Source organism: Cavia porcellus, unplaced genomic scaffold, assembly GCF_034190915.1.
Source record: "Cavia porcellus strain 051 isolate PalLab524CR breed Dunkin Hartley unplaced genomic scaffold, mCavPor4.1 scaffold_11, whole genome shotgun sequence".
Lineage (NCBI taxonomy): Eukaryota > Metazoa > Chordata > Mammalia > Rodentia > Caviidae > Cavia > Cavia porcellus.
The window spans coordinates 29,408,092-29,426,515 of NW_026947494.1; positions in this window are offsets into that span (position 1 = coordinate 29,408,092).

Genomic DNA, 18,424 nt, shown 5'->3' on the forward strand with positions numbered 1-18,424 from the left:
GTCTCTCTGGATTTCATGCCCAAAGTTTGTGATCCTAACTTAGTCAAATTTTGGCTACAGCTATTTTTATGTAAGATTCACTGTTTCAATTCAGATACCTTGGCCAGATTACACATGTATTTTCTAACATATGAGCATGTTGAATAATGTAAAGTCAGCTATTATTTACTTTTCTGTGTTGTGTCTTTTTGGATGTTGTATAGGTAGGAAGTTATCATACAATCTGGAGGTCATACATTAAGACCTGAAGTCTATTTTCTGATCCATTAATATCTCCTCTTGTTAGTGTTTTCTTTCTTTTAGCCCCAACCCTGGAAATTATTTTCACTGCAAATTCATAAACCCGGTATACACAAACATATATTATAGTAACATCCATACAAAGAAGGATGTTAACCTGAAAACTGTGCAGCTAACCTAAAAAACAAGCAGAAGAAGCAGTAAGAAGTCACTACGTTCTAAAGTCCCTAACTTGTTTATGTCAGTTTACTGCTTCAGAGACACACTTGGTTTAAAACTGTTTGGGATAATCACTTAGAAAATGTTTTCTCTTTCTGGCACACACAAATTGTAATGACTCTTGCACATGATGCTCCGAAGTGATTGAAAGCCTGGTTTATAACAGACCTGTAAGTTATTTAGAAATAGATTCTTAGGCAACTGTTGAAGTGTTGCTGCGTGCCCAGCATGGGCTGTTTACTGCCTCAGCACCCTGTTGAGCTCACGCCTTCAGGATGACTTGAATGGAATGAACAGAGAGGTCATAATCTGAATCTAATCAATAGGCTAGTGGGAGTCCGGAGACTGCTCTGAGGCATGACATTTATTTCCCAGAGGAAAAACAATGATTTCTGTTATTTTCTATCATGTGAGATTCAGGGCAAAAACAAGCATTAACAAACTCAAGGCAAAACAGGAAAAATGAATTGTATGTGGCTAATTTTATATTGATGGTTAGACTTGAGTGTTCTCCTTTTCCAAGATGAAGCACAATAGGCAGAATCTTTATTGCTCCAGATGGCACTTCATACATCATACATGTAATTTCCTAGCTGAAGACAATAGTGTGACTCAAAATCCTGAAGGAAATCCCACTGACTTTATAATCAAGTTAGAAGAAAATCTGTAAGGTCTCCCTGTTTGGGCTGATTGAAGAGAAATGTCAATGTGGATAAACTAAATCTTCTGACTTGAGTCTTGGGCTCCATGCTAGAAACATAAAGTCAGACACTGAGGTTCCAATTCAGGTGCCACTTCAAGTTTTCCCATATGATTTTCATGTGAGCAGCCAACAAAAGTCGGGGTTGTATTTTGTTTTATTTCTATGGGGAACAATTTCAAGTTTTCAGAAAAAAAACTACATGAAATCTTAACTTCATAGCCTGAAAATGCATTAGAATAAAAAGCTGAAGTACTAAGTGATCCTCCTAAGATTTTAGAAAGAAAGGCCTACACCAGAGGTGCAAATAACTCCACAGCCATTCTCAAGGACTAATGGGAGTCAGATCTATAAAAATCTCTGCATGTGTAAATCCATTCTATTAGAGTTCAACCTGAAGAAGAGTCACTTTCCAAAACTCTCCTGTCTAAATTAAAGCCTATATTTCATTTCTTTATTTTCTTGGAAATACCTCAGTGTAACTATTTCATAGAGGACTGGTAGATGAATAAATGAAATAACTCCTACATCACCCACAAGGCTGAAAGAGGAGAACTTGTCCATCATACTCACTATTTGTGCCCATTAATTATTTAAATGTTTGTTAAAGAACAAGTGAAAAGTAAAACTAAAAATGAAGTTACATTAAAGTTACATCATGCAATTTGGAAACTGAAATTCTTCACCTACAAGCTCAACATTTGCTCTATACACGTAAGATGTTCCTTTTCCTTTCACATTATATTCTTTTGTCAAGAAGTAGGGTGTCCCCTTGTTGTATCCACCTAGAATTGTGTATTATCATGGCCATAACTGGGAAGTGAATTCTACACACAGAGTAAGGACTTTGGGGAAAGAATCAAAGAAAACAGAATGATAAGTTTCTCTGAAAGTTTGGTAATTGCCCCTGAACACTGAATGTACATAGGGTTGACTGCAAAAGTAACACCTGAGACAAGTAACAGATAAAAAAGAAGACTTTAAAAAAATCAAAGTGATAACAAATCCTCGAAATTACACCTTTGTTTACTGAGAGATCTACTAGACACTGAAAATAACATGACAAAGAATGCATGAACGACTCCTTGATCTCTGCTGGGCGCTGAGTCTTTGGAACTTTATTACATCATAAGTACACCATGACCACTAAGGACTGCAGATTGAGAAGCCATGTTTATACAGGTAAGGAGTAAGGTAAAATTTGTCATCCACCTATAGTAGTTCTAGTCTACCTGAGGAGGGTATATGATGTGAGCAAAATGGTGGATGTCCCTGGTGTCACAGAGAGTTGATCTCAAGAGAATATTGTCATGCTTTTGTGAGTTTCTCCTCAGTTAATCAGCATGTTTTACTAGTTTCCTATGGCTGCTGTAAGAAATAGCCTCAAATTTAGTGTCTCAAAGCATCAGAAAACTATTGTCCTATAGTTTTGCATGTCAAGTATTCAAAATGTTATCTTCAGGATAAAATCAAGATGAAGGCAGAGCTACATACTTTCTGAATGTTCTAGGGCACAATATTTCCTTTACTTTTCCAGCTTCCAAGGGCCATCTACATTCCTTGGTTCATGACTTTTTTCCATTTCAGAGCCTATGCCAAAAGGTCTCATGCTTTTCACATCACATATTGTTGGGATGACCGTGTATCAGTATCACATATATGCTTTGATTGTCTTTTGCCTCTTCTTTCCACCTTTGAGGACTCGGGATAACATTTTAATCAATTGGATAATTCCGTATAATTTTTTCTCTTAAAATCATTAAGATCCTCATATGACTGTTCATACTAGTCCAGAAAAAGTGGCCATCAACAAGAAATCAACAAATAACAAATGTTGATGGGACTGTGGGAAAAAAGGAATAGTCCTGCATTGCTGGTAGGAATATATACTGGTACAGCCACTGCAGGAATCAGTGTGAAAGTTCATCAGAAATCTAGGATTGGAAGACTCATTCAATCCAGCTATTTCCCCTCTGAGTATTTTCCCAGAAGAATTGTAAACATCATAACAGTGATATATGTGTGTCCATGTTTATATGGCAGCACAATTTGTAACTGCGAAATCTTGTAATCAACTCAAATGCCCATCAACTGAGGAATAAATTAAAAAAAAGATACAGTGTTTTTATACTGAGCTATAAAGAAAGAGAACATCAAAGCTTTTATAGATAAGTGGATACAACTTGAGATCATTATCATAAGTGAAATAAATCACATTTGCATGTGTAAACATGGTATTGTCTCCCTAGTATAAAGAACTGAAAGAGAAAATAAGATTTAAAGTGTGCTATAGGTATCTGAAAGTAGAAGCAACTGTACACACACACACACACACACACACACACACACACACACGATAGATAATTCTACTATTAATCTCTGTTACTTCATCAAAAAAGACCATTAATGCTTACATTGACCATTTTTCTGTCTATGTCTTGTAACCTGAAAAACTACTTTGAAGATAACTAACTATACACAATATGTTAACCAGTTAATCACCTATTATCTTGTTTTGAAATTGTCAATCATTTTTATTCTTTTTTTCATTTTAAAATAAAAAAATAGTCATTTAAAGACTGTTCTTTATATTTTCTTACTGCAATGCAATTTATATGTAACTGCTCTTTCTAAGAATATTTAATTTTAGGAGAAAGTACAAAGTTTAGAGCTTTTATTTTTTATAATTTTTATTTTAAAAAGAATGAAACCAAGAAAAATAAAACAGAATAAAACCAATCAACACAAAACAGTGTAAGTGATACAGGACTTCAAATAAAAGATAATAGGAAGTCATTGATGGTTACCATAATGGCTCTTGTTGTCTCAAAATAGCTGCCCATACCTTCAGACACAGTAAAAAAAGAGTCAAAACAGTACAGAATATATCCAGTAAAAACAAAACAATGAACACAATAAAGGATTTCAAAACAAGGTAATAGTAAATCCAAAATGGCTACCATAATATATCTTATTATCTTTGAAATAGCTGCCTATGCCATTGGGTTAAATCAAACAGGACAAAACAGAATAGAACCTGACCAAAAAAGAAAAGAAAGCAAAACAAAACAACAACAACAACAATACAGGACTTCAAAACAAGATAATAGGGAATTAACACTGCCTACCACCTTTAGAAGGACATCCTCTATATATGCAGTATTGCATATTGTTATCTTCTAAATAAATGACCAAACTATCTGCTTTAGACCTTCAAAGTCAGTGAAACAGTAAACACTACAGTAAACACTACAAGCATTAAATTGTATTTTACCTCAAGAGCTATCATTGCAGCCCATTTCTCCAGATCAGCCCATCACTTATGGTGGAAGGGTTGAGGGGGGGCTCTTCTCATCTCCCAACCTGACTGCCAGAAAGACTGGCATCTGGTTCTCCCTATAGTGGCCCATGCATTGTGCTGTCTTGCAGAGAGAGCTTGACTTCTTATTGACTTCTTGTTCTCTTTGTCTGCAGTCCACCAATCGTGTTGGCTTACAGGAAAATGTGGTGTCTGGCTCTCCCCCAGCAGCCTGAACATGCTGTTTACTTGGAGGGAGAGTTTGGCTTCTTGTTGACTTCTCATTCTCTTCCTCCATAGTCCATCAATGGTGATGGCTCATGGGAAATGGCTGTCATCTGGCTCTCAACCCAGCAGCTGCATATGGCACCAACTCACAGGGAAGGCTTGGCATCTTGTTGACTTCTTGTTCTCTTCCTCTGCAGTCCACCAACGGTACTGACATATGGGAGAAGGCTGGCATCTGGCTCTCCCCGCAGCAGCTTGTACATGGTGCTTTCTTGGAAGGAGTGTTTGGCTTCTTGTTGACTTCTCCTTCTCTTCCTCCACAGTCCACCAATGGCACCAACCCATGGGAACAGGCTGTCATCTGGCTCTCCCCCCAGGAGCTGCGCATGGTGCCAACTCACAGGGAGGGCTTGGTTTCTTGTTGAATTCTTGTTCCCTTCCCCCACATGGAACCAACTCATGGGAACCAACTCATGGGAACCAACTCATGGGAAAAGGCTGTCATCTAGCTCTCTCCCAGTGACCCACACATGGGGCCAATTTGCAGGGTGGGCTTGGCTTCTTGTTCTAGAGCTTTTAATGCTGAGCTGTAGAACATTATGCATTGTGTCTGAGTTACTGCAGTATGATTGTATCACAGAAAGTTTAATTTCATACCACTGCAGTACTTGCCTTGTTGACTAGAACAGTAGTTATTATTGAGTGAATATTAAAATCATCTGAAAAACTTTTAGCCATCCTGAATATCAGACCAATTAAACCTAATATAAGAGGGTCAGTACCCAGAATTGATCTTTAGTAAAATTTCTACATCATTTTAATGTGTAACTGGGAATGAAAATCATTGCCCTAAAGGCAAAGAATAATTTAAATATGTTTCTAGATTAAATGGAAATTGGTCATATGTAAATGAACTTCTAATAAATAAGACAGAATTATTAGAGATAATGACCCTTGGAAAGTTTTAAGAAGCCTCTAGCTTTGCTATCTCAAATTCTTCCATCTTGTAAACAAGGCCTCTTTTCATCTGTTCATCTATCTATCCATCTGTCTTCCATGTTTCCCAAAACATGTTCAACTAGTTTTCTTACAGTCCTCATTGAAATTTCCTACATATACTTTCTCTGTATTACTTAGGTTTTCCTTTGAGTCCATTTTCTCTAAAAAAATCTTTTAGAAAACCTGAGAGATAATTGCTTTTGCAATTAAGAGACTAAATTCACCTTTCTCTTTGTGTCAATACTAGGAGCACACACAAATTGGTCTTGTAATAACTTTCTGTGTTTGTCATTCCAGTGTTGCTTCATGAAAGCGTAAGACTAAACTTTATCTTTAGAAATCATGGTTCAGGGTTCTAGTTATTGGCTCTCATACCAGATTTACTGAATTGGAGTTGCTATGGATGAGGTCTAAAATTCAGTGGGCATCCCAGACGGTGTTTTCTTAACCGCACTCCACTTAGAAAACTTCTAAACCTCAACTTTACCTTTCTGACAATGTGTTGTCACCATTATCATAACCTGCAAGACTTAAGATCACTGCCATTGTTTATGGGTTTGTACTGTTGCAGTGTTACTTATCAAAAGATTTACCTTTTTTCAGTCTGATATTTTATAAAAATTCTTTTATCAAGCCCAGTGGAGAGATAATTTTATGTGCCAGCCTGACTTGCCATGGGTGCCTAGGTTAGACATTTTTTAATTGGTTTGTTCATGAAGGTGTCTCCTCATAATATTAGCACTTGCACTGGAAGCTTTGTTAGAGTAGATTGCCTTTCCTCATATAATAAGTCACCATTCTATCTGTTGAAGGCCAACTAGAGCAAGTTGGAGGAAAGCGGAAATATCTTTCCTCACTGCTTGGTTTTTTCCTGCTTCACTGTTTAAGTTAGGACACCTCATCTCATCTCAGACCTTCAGACTGGAATTCACATCATTGGCTCTCCTTGTTGTCACTCTCAGTCTTGGTGAAGATTAGCAGCACTGATGCTTTTCTAGCTTCAGATGACAGATTGTGAGACTTCTCAATCTCTTTTACTGCATGAGCCCAATCCTCATAATTTTTCTGTTTGTCCTTATTTTAGATGTTTGTGTATCTATAGATGTAGTTGTATAGATATGTAATGTATCTATTGTTTGTTGTGCTTTTCTAGAGAACACTAAGGAATACAAGCTCATACAGGAAGTTTTCAAAGAGGGATAAAGATTTACCTTGTGCTTTAATGGGTGGGCCAAACTGAACAGGGACAAATGTTAACACAGATAAGATAAAATGGAATCATCTAGAAAACCATAGATAATCGGTCTTATGGAGTAGGACCAAAAACTAATACTAAGATGAACGAAGTTTGGATGGAGAAAATTAGTAGAGCCCAGCAGCAAATGTTAAAATTACACCATGGCGAATGAATTGAAGGCAAGCTGGAGAAAATCTTTGTGAATTGCATAACTTTCTGCAAACTGTGAAACCATGTCCGAAATTAATTAAGCCAATAAAAATAACATCAAAACAATCCAGAAACATATAGCTAAAGGCAAAAAATAAGCTGTCTGAAAGATTAATTAAAAATAAAAAAATTAACATTCTAAAATATAAAAAGGAAAACAAATATACTCTGTTGGTCAAGTAAAACAATATAACTGTATGGCTTTTATGACTTAGAAAATTTCAATTATTGTGTGGACGTGTTTTATAACATGTGAATATATTGTGTGATCTGGAGTTAAAAATAGATAAAATTTGCTGCCAGTTTCAAAATGAAATGAAGCACATGTTAAATAGAAAGCTATGGTTATGAAAAACACATAAAGTATAACCATAGAAAGTATGATAAAGAAATATGGAAGCATGTTTCAAAGAAAAATGTGTTGGCAAGTGAGAATGTGTATGTGTGGATAGATAGGTTTCTTCACAGTGCTGGGGATTGTACCCAGCGTCTCATATGTTGTAGGCAAGCACTATATACTCAGATACTTTCCCACTTCCTTAAAATATACTGTCTTAATAAAGTTTTCTCATTGCTGAGACAAAACACCCTACACTAAAAGAGAAAAGTTTCATTTCAGCTTACAATTTGTAAAGGTTTCATTTTGTAGTTGGCTGGCTCCAAAGCAGAATGGCTTGACAGAGGCGAAATTGTTCCTGGAAGGTAGAAGGCCAAACGAAGGCAACAAGGAACAAGAAGTGAAGCATCAAAGCAGAAAGCAGCAAGCAACAAGGGACCCCAGCCCTCTTTCTGCCCCTTTATTCTGTGCAGGCCATGTGGTTCCTCCCACACCCCAGTAGGACTTTCCCATTATACCCCCCAGAGGTAAGTCAAACCAGCCGGTGAACTAACTTAGCAGGCACACACTTAATCCCAGCATCACACACACTAGATCTAGTCATCTCCAAAAACAACCACGTAAGAGTGCATGAGGCTTTGGGGTACATCCAGATGCAAGCCACAACACATGCTTTCGTTGGATCTTTGAATGTTCGTTAAGAGGCAGATTGTGGGCAATGTATGATATAAAAATTTACTCCAGAGAAAAGTATAACAACTTAATAGAGAACTCTTGCTTGGAATGTTGCAGAAGCTTATAAGACTAGGCAAAAATAAATATCTGAATTATTAGTATGTGAATTTCTTTGGGGCCTGGAAATTTCATGGGTAAAGTTCTTCTCAATTCTAAAAGGTTAATGATCTTCAGTTGAGCACAACTTTTAAAGCAAATAATGAATCCTTAATGAAATATAGCCATACATTTGTTACAAACAAGAATGAATTATCAGTGAAAGTCAAATATCTTCCATAAAGAAAGCAAAGACTAACTGATAGGGGCTAGTATTCTGCATAAACATAAGGGAACATTGAGAAAAGTTAGTTGCTCACATGAATCTTAAATAGTCCCAAGTCCAGATGTAACTTTGAATAATCTGTCCAAAAGGAAACCAAGTTTTGACAAGAGATGTTAAAAATTGAGAACCCGTCTCTAAGACTGTAAAAAAGAAAGAAAGAAAGAAAAACAAAAGTGCTTTACAGGTGTATTTGAAACATAGAAAATGTCTTCATTTGTTTATGTTTCCTTCTCCCACCTGAAAATTACAAATTTATAGTATTTAGGTGTGTAAGAGGTGATCAAATAGTTCTCAGTGGCTGGAGGTATAGCTCAGTGATAGAGTACTTGATTACTATGTGTGAATCTCTAAGTTTGATCCCAAGCACTACAGGAAAAAAATAAAAAATATAAAATAAACAAATGCTCAGGATCATCCGAAATACACATCAGAAGAGGAACCACATAGCTGGGGACAGGAGGCAGACCTGTTCTCTCTGTTTGAAATATTTCCCTGGTGCTAAGTTTTCTGTAGGCTGCCATCCACATGAGGCAAGACTTCAACGACCTTTACGTATTATTGAATCTGAGAGTACTTTTAGTCAGAAGAGTACTGCCTCATTATAAATTGCTGCAAAAAGTATTATTACCAAATGAGTCTGAAACAATGAACACTTGTTACTCTCAGGTAGTTTTTGAGGGTTGCTGGCTCTGGATTAGAGTGCAGTTAGGGGTTGCAGTTAAGATGCTGGTTTAGGTGAGGAGTTTGAAGGATTAACTGGTGTACAGGATCTTTCTCTGGCTCATTCATGTAGCTGTTACTGTGAGCCTAGTTTTCCATCAGTTGTTGACTGGAGGCTTCTGATTTTCACTTGTGGTACTTCTTTATAGGTTTTCAGACAAAAACACCTGATTTATCTTTTAAGGAAATTAGATAAAAAGGAAAGAAAGAGAGAAAGACAGACAGACAGACAAGCAGACAGGCAGAGAACTAGAAAGAATCAAGAAGGAGGCCACATTTATTTTAGTAACCTAACCACAGAAGAGATGACTGTTACCCTCACCACATTTTGAGGGGAATCACACAACTAAACGGGGTCCAACGTGAGGAGAACAATAAAAGAGGACAATAAATGGGTGTGAATACCAAGAGGTAGGCATATGGGGGACCATCTCAGAAGGTTCATTTGAAATTTAGGATTCTGTAATCATCTTCTTCCCTATTTGAATTGTTAGTTCCTTGAGAGCGGGAGAGTTAAGTCATGTGATGCTTTTTAAAAAATTTTCCCCCAGTAAGCAGAATTTCTGGGGAGCTTCCACTATATGTTGGCTTTTTCCAGATCTTTATCACTTTGACTTAGGATGTCAATTAATCCAAATTTAAAAATTACAAAAGTAAAAAGAATTTTATTTGAGGGTCTTAGTGATTATAATTCAAGAGACACAGATTCATATACGCTAAGAAAAGAGAAATATGAAAACTTTTATGTTGAAAAGCAACAAGGAATATGTGACCAGTGGAAGAGAAAGAAAAGAACGTACAAACACAATGAAAATGTGTACAAACTCAGAGTCTGATAACCTCTGGATATGTATCATGAAGCTTTGTGCATGACGTAGTTGCCGTTTAGGACTGTCCAGGTCCAGCTGCTTGATGTCAAATGGTAGCTGTGACAAAGTTCACGTTCTAGAGTCAAGCACAAAGTACTTCCCAGTGACCTCTCTACTCCATATTGAAGGCTCTTTTAATGTTCCTTTCACCATACATTTTCTTTTATTTTCACAAAAGAGAAAAGCAATCATTGGTTTCATGTGTTTTAGTTCAAAATTGGACACAATAGGAGCCATGGAAAGATAATTGACAGAGTAATAGATTTTTTTGAAAGACATTTCAGGAACACTGTATAGACAGCTAGACAATGTAATTTTTTTTAAAAAAAGAACATAGATTTGTTTTTCTCTCTTTGTCTCAAGAAAGTCTGCCTTCACTGCTTGCTTTATGCGGATGATTTTCAGGAGCCAATTTAGACATCTCAAAAAGTTATTATCATCTGCTAAAAATCCATGCATAAGGCTCCTGGGGAAAGTGCTATCCTGGAAACTGAAAATTTTTCATGCAGGAACAGTACAATCAGATTCTTTTTTTATTCACAACGAAATCCTCACTGAATACGGCTCTTGCACTACTTGAAACTATTTTGAAAGACATAAAAGTAAGCTTGACATAGAATAATATTTAAACATGCAGCTATCAAAACATTGCTGCAATTATTTTCAGCTAGTGAAGTGTCTCAAAGGTTTCAGTGTCCTGTGGTATTGGGCTGCACCATTTTGTGTAAGGCCTTCTCTGTACCATTATGGAGACTCATTTCAAAAGTAAGATCATAAACCTATCGAGTGGCATGAGAGTAAAGGTCAGTCATTCTACAGGTTACTTTGAAAAATGTGTTTTTAATCCATTAACAACTAGGGAAAAATACTGTAATTCTCCATAAAAAAATAGAAAAAAATACTTATTTTAACAAAACTGGTTACTTTGGGGACTGATATTACAGGGGAAAAAAAGAATGATCACACACTCCATCCTTCAAATCATCCAGTACCAGTAGAACAATGACAAAATTAATACAAAATCCCGGTTTTTAGTCCTAAGGATCTAGCATCAAAAGAGGATACCGACTCATTAAAATGGTTTATATCTTAAAGGTATTTTTATATTTTTCAAAATACTTGAAATTTGTTGTCACTTTATCCACTCATTAATCCAGAAAATTGAAACTTGGAACTAATTATTCCATATTTTATGATTCCTATGATCCAGAAAGCCTTTCCAACTACTCTTTTTCCTTAAAGGTCATTGGTCTCTTTAACTTACATGATTCAAAGTACTTTATTTTTCCTCTCCACTTGAACTTTAAAATTTTTCCATTTGAACCTTATTAATCTTTCCCTCAGTAAATTTTAAATCCTTATGTCAGTTTCTTTACTTTCTCTGATCATCTTGAAGTGAACTGATGTCAATGTTTTGTGTTTAATGAGCAAAGAAACATTCCTCAAGACAAATTAAATATATTTTCTGGGGTTACAGATACCAAGGCCCAAAATGTTACTTCTAATATATTGTTTCTTACTGATAAAACAATGATCCGATCTGAATTTATCCTTACTCAACAAATTTTTACCTATTCTCTCGGAGATATGAGGCTGTGTGTTAGAAAACTATGGTAAAATTAACTTCAATAACTTTATCAAAAAATAACCTGTACATTGAATGTTTCATCTAATTTACCTCCTACAGTAACATCTTATTTTTTGTATAAAGATAGTGAAGCATAGACAACCATATCTTGCCCAGAGTCATGCAGCTAAGAGTTATATTTGGAATCTAAGCCTTTTACTCATATGCCTTTTACCAAAGTTACACATTAAGGGAAGTGCGTGAGATACCTTTTGATTCCTACCAAAGGAATTAAGTAAATCCAAAGTGGATCATTTGGCTGCGTCTATATTATATCTAACATGGGAGAGAGATATGGTTTTTTTGGTTAGGTGATGGAGACTGGGAGAAAAATAACTCATTTCAGAGGCAAAATCATCACATTAATGAAGGCATCGACTAGGGAGACCCTGACACAGCAGTCCTCTGATTTATACTATGAAATATCATATTGGTGTCTTTGAATCCCCAGAAGTTTTACGAAGTATATATAAACAGAACAAAAATGAGAGAATTTTTGATACTCTATATGTAGAATTTAAAGTACTAATACCATACCATCACTTTATTATACAAATATACCATTATGAATATGTTTTCTCTTCTATATGTTAAATTTTTTTATAATTTTGAAAACTAATTCTTGATATGTTGCTCAGGCTGCTCTTGAATTCATGGGCTCATGTGATACTCTTGCTTCATTTTCCCAAGTAGCCACCATGTCTGACTCCTATAATCTTATACTGATGGTAAAATGTAAAATTATGAGGCAACAGAGTTCATATAGATGACTGACCACTGTTTAAAACTCCATAAAAATTTTCAAGCACGTAATAATTGCTCAATAACTTCTTTTTAAAGAATTACTTGCCTCTAAACAGGGGGATAATTGTATTTGTGGTGGTCTTTGATGGCAGATTCTTTGGCAGTGCTGACAGATGGCTGGGCTGGCACATTTGAAACAGTGATCAGGAGCGTATAATTGGGAAAACACATGCTGAAATAGTGTTTGATTAAGAGTGTTTTTTCTTTCTTTTTTGTTTCAGTTGTATTATCAACATCTCTATAAAAACAAGTCTATAGGGCTAGGAATACAGCTCAGTGGCACAACACCTACCTGGAAAGCATGAGGTCATGAGTTCAATCCCTGACACCAAAAAAATGAAAGAAAAAATAATATTATATTCATTGTGTGGATGGATAAATAAGTTAAAGCATAGAGTTGTCAGAAAATCTTAAAACTGTTAAACTGTGCAATTTTGATGAGAAAAAGACTCTGAACCCTCACTCTTTTCATAATAAATTGTGTTATGCAATGAATTAACAGAATATTGACCACTACCACTGCCACAGGAAATGTGAGTGAGAAATAATGGAAATTTATAGTAAAATTATCAAGGGATTAAAACCAAAGGATAAAGTACTATGATATATTTGCTCTTCAGAGTTAAGCACAGTAAAAGATGAAAATAACAAAATTAAACAACAAAATCTGCTAAATCAAATCCTGACATGAGTAATATATAAGTCAACAAGCAAAGTATGGTAAGAACTCTCAGACGCAACACATAAATACATAAATCCAACATAGTAAAGAAAAAGTTCTGAAAAAGCCAAGCTAGGCTCTTGGATTAGTTCTTACAACAAAAAACCATCTCTTACCAAGTATGAAAATATCAGCTAACACATGAGGTGATTTAGGAAAAAATAAGACAGAAAACAAAGATATTCTTCAGGGTTTAAAAGAAAGATTGAGTATCAACTTTTAAAAATATATACTCCAGAGAATACCTTTTATTTTTACTTATGGAAGTCTGTCATATAACTGAATAAAAATATAATTTAAAAGGAAGTAAGTTTGTTTAACTGATATTTCTGGGTGTCCTAGAGCAAGTCACTGGTAATTGCTTAGCATCTGATAAGAGCTTTCCTGCTTGGTCATACCACAGCAAAGCATATCACATGGTGTAATAGAGGAATCATGGGAGAGCTTGCTTTCAGAACCAGGCTACTCCTGACACAATCCATTAGTGCACTAATCTGTCAATCCATAAATGAATTAATATTTTCATGAGGACTGAGCTGAGACCTCATGACCCAATGTCTACTTAATGATTTAATTTGGTCTTACCTCTTAATATATCTTAATGGAGATTAAATTTCCTCATGAGTTTTGATGGGGTCATTCAAACCATAGAAAAGTCATGTCACTATCTGATTTTTTATTTTGTGAGGAATGAACCAAGGACTCTACACTGAGTCACATCTCCAGCCGTTTAAAAGATTCTATTATGGTCTAGATCTAAAATGTCCCCCAAAATATGTTTGGAAGTGGGCCCTTGTTAGAAGCTTGGATCCCTAAGGCCCTGATTTAGAAGGATGTGTTTTCTCCTTGGCTGCTTCCTTTTCTCTGACTTCATGACTCCCCACCACTTGCTCCACGTGCTGGACTTAGAACTATAAAATTTAATACTTGCCTTGCTAAGTTTCCATCTTGCTTTGGTCCTATCTCTTTTCATCCTCCTAATCCTCCCTTTCAGAGTGAAAATGCTTACTCTCTGTCCATGAATATTGGAAGCATTTAATTCTATTTTTGATTTTTAGAGGAACTCACAGCTAACAATTTGCCTTGAGTCTTAGAGGAGACTTTAACTTGAATTTTTCAGCAATGCTGGAAGTGTTAACATTTGGCAACTCATACACTGAATACATTTGTCTTAATGAGATGGAGGTGAGCTTCTTGTGGGAAAGGGTAGAATGTTATGGTTTAGAACTAATATTTTCCCCCAAAATCTTCCTTGGTCTGAAGTGGAGCCTAGTCAACCTCAGAGCAAGCCTTTCTGTATTGAACCCTCTAAAACCAAATAAAGCTCACCTCTTTTAATTTAAAGGTGTGGTATTTTGTTCTAGTGACAGTTAAATAATAATCATTATCTTGAAAATTTGTTGAATTGCTTGGGGGTGGGCTTGAACTCATGATTTTCCATCCTCAACCTCCCTAAGTGGTGATATGACAAGTGTGCACCATAAAGTATGGTTTGCCACTGAATTTTAAGTGAATTCTTATCTATGAGCAGAGGGAGAAGTGAGTTTTCCTGACAGTAACTTCTGGAAAGAAATGAAGCTGCACTGTGGACATAAACTTCCTGTTGTCCAGCTCTCCAGACTACATGAATAATAAATAATTTTATTAGTATGTATTTGTAGTACATAATGTTTACATTCCTTATGGGAAAATGACATATGTACATAATACATCTTAACTGCTTTTTCTCATCCCCTTTCCCTTCTTTCCTTCCTTGCTTATCTACCTCTTGATTGTTTTCTTTCTTGGTACATGTTTGCAGTACAGTTTACATTCTTACATTCTTTTCTTCTCAATACATGTATATAACATATCTTAGCTCTATTTTTCACCTCTGCTCCCTCCCTGTCTTCTCACATTTAAGAGATGAGCTTAAATATTTTAAATTTATATTTTAGAAGTATATTTTCAAGAGAAACAGTCTATAGTATTTCAATGTATTAATCTATTTCACTTGCCACATCCCATCTATTTTTGTATTTATTAAGTCAACAAATACTTACTGAGTGCCAAATCTATAGCAGTAATTCACAGGCAAAACAAAATTCTAGCTTTTCATTACACGAGTAGAGACAGACAAAATATATAGTTCATAGTTTGTTAAAAATAAAACCATCTTTCCATATGCACATTTCTTTCTGAGAAAAGAGAAATAGGGTTGGTTGCATGATATTAGGCACTAGTTTCACAAAAATGAACATAGAATAGGTTATTTACTTGGTCTTGGAAATGTTTCTAAAGCTTACTTGTCCCTTAATATAAAAATGTAACAAAACACCTTAGAAGATGTAGGACTAGGTGGTCTTATATTCAATTCAATGACTCAGTAATTTACTACATAGATGACGTGGACAAACAGTGAACCTCTGAGTATCATTCTCCTCATTGAGATTATAATAATTTTTCTATTGGGCCTTTATGATTATTAAATAATAAATGATATGATATTGAGTTATGCCTTTTATAAAATCTAGTACATTTTAGAATCTCAGCAATGGAATATTTTTCCATTTTTTCTTATAACTCAAAAATCACAAGTAAAAATACGACAAAAGAACATGACTCAGTTTTCTTTCTTTTTTTATGACTCAGTTTTCTAATAGACTCCCAAAAGCCAAACTGCTCCAATGAATCATTTTTAGACAAGACATTCAGAATTCAATTTATGGATAAATGGTTTGATATTATTCAACTTATACTCTTTTTTATTTACTAATATTAAGACTAATAGCGCTATTTGAGCCATTGGGAAGAATTTGGATTAGAGCTTTTAGACAAGCCACAACCTGCTTCTCTGGGGTCATTTTATGAAGGAAAGATCCAAAAACTAAAATACATGTACATTTAAAAAGCCTTAGAAAGTTATATATTTCTTATATGTGTATAATATATAATATATATATACTATATATGGCTATTTAATACACATAATATATGTTAAGTATAATATATATTCCTATGACTTTATATATATATATATATATATATATATAATGTATGTTACATAGTCATGTATTAGATAAAATGTATAATTATATATATTGTCATTTTGACTTCTGCCTTCTCATATTAGGTTACGTATGTTTCATGAAATTCTGTCACTATTAAGATCAAATTAACCTTATTAAAAAGATTATATTTTATTATTTAGTGGGCTGTGATTATACTACTGTAGCTCCTTGCCTTGCAAGCCAGCTAATTAGTTCTTGACCAACAATTGTAGAAAGAAATTGAAGAAACTCTGAAATATACTACTCACGGCTACTATCACTGAGAATAAAAGAGACACTCAGATGTCAAGAACACTCTATAGACAAACTGACACCAATTTAGGAATATTTTTAACTTCAAAAAAACCAACTTTTGTAATCTGTGATAAAGATTTATAAGGTGGCATATGAAGTACTGGTTCTTTGCAAAAGTTGTAACAATATACTATGAGTCACATTGTAATTAACTCCCACAAAACATAGTTTATTTAAGGTTGGTTCAGGAACCAACTTAATGAGAGTCAATTGGTTAACTTTAAAAAGCAAATAACATCTCAAGACCTACTACACACCTCTCCACAAATGAAGCTGCAATATGCCAAAACTGGAGAACCTGTGCACAAAGAGTTAGCTAGGCAGGGACATTTGCTATTTATTTCTTTACACTTTTTAAAATTGGCTTGCTGTGGCAATGGATTTGCCAGTCTCTTTCAGAAGTTGGAAGAGACCCAAGTCCTTCCAAATTTTGAGACAGTGTTATACATTTTAAAATGGCAACATAACAGGATTATAAAACTAAGCAAAACTGTGATTGGTTTGATTCAAAATCAATTAACAAATCAATGAAATTGTTAAATATTGATAAAAGTCATTACATCTGTACAGAAAAAAATATATCATTTCTAGTAACAATGAGGATTACTTAATTCAGAAATTAAACAAAAATAAAAACTTCTATGAAGAAAATTGTAAAAAAAAAAAACATTGAAGAGCAGAAAGTAAAATACCTGACTAAATGAACCAACATGATGAGAAAACTTACAAAGATCACTATCTTAACTGCCAAAATTAATCAACCCATTTAGTTCAATTTCAATTAGTTTCAAGGGTTTTATATGGAGGAATTTTATCTGTGATTTTACATTGATATATGATAATAAAGGCAATGTGAAGATAATAAGCTGAAGATGTACCGCACAGAGATCATGGCTCAGTTTTTTACTTCAGTAATTAAATCAGTGTAATATTGGTTGAAGAACTGGCAAATAGATGAAAGAAGTGGAATTAATCGCTCTGTAAAAGACAATGCATTTATGTGAACTTACAGAAGTAATATTAAAAGTTAGTGGAAAAATATAAAGATAGATTAGTTAACAAATGTTTATATGACAAGTGCTTATCTGTATGCAAAACAAAATTAGAGATGAGTGGCAGTAAAATGGAATGTTAGGGAGGCTTAGACCTAACTCATCCACAGAAACACCAGTTTAACAATATATAGTCCAAAAGCCCTTTTGGGCACACAAGACACTAGACTAACAGTACCCTAGGCAGGCTCAAAGCCAAGAACGCTCCACTTAAACACGTAAGATAAGCTAGCATGGTTCCGCACGTGAGGAGAAAAAGTATAACTCAGTGTTTCCTTTGAAAGGGAATGAGAATTAGATGCACATTAAATGTTGTGGCTTTTCAGGAGGATGTCTGAGGGAATAATTCCATTTCATCAACATAAAGCACTGGTGGAAATAGTATATATTGGAAGCCAAGGTGCTAACAAAAGAAAAATACTCAGAAGATAGTACCAGCACAAATCAGTTGGAGCACTCCAGATACATGCCAGAGAAAATTTGAAAAGGAAGCTAACCTTACAGCACGGAAGATTGCATACAAGATGCCCAAATAAGACGTATCCCGTAGACAGATAAAGGGGTCCCTAGAATCTCTAGCCATGTTCATTGATGAAATTCTTGTACTGTACAAAGCAAGTCCATAAAACTGATAGATGTGTTTTTTTCTCAAATTCACAAATCGATCTCATGACTGCCTGCTTTCAAGGCAGGCGCTTATGCAGCTGAGCTAAATCCCCAGCCCCCTAGGATGTTATTATTAAAAAGCAAAAGAAAAGTTTT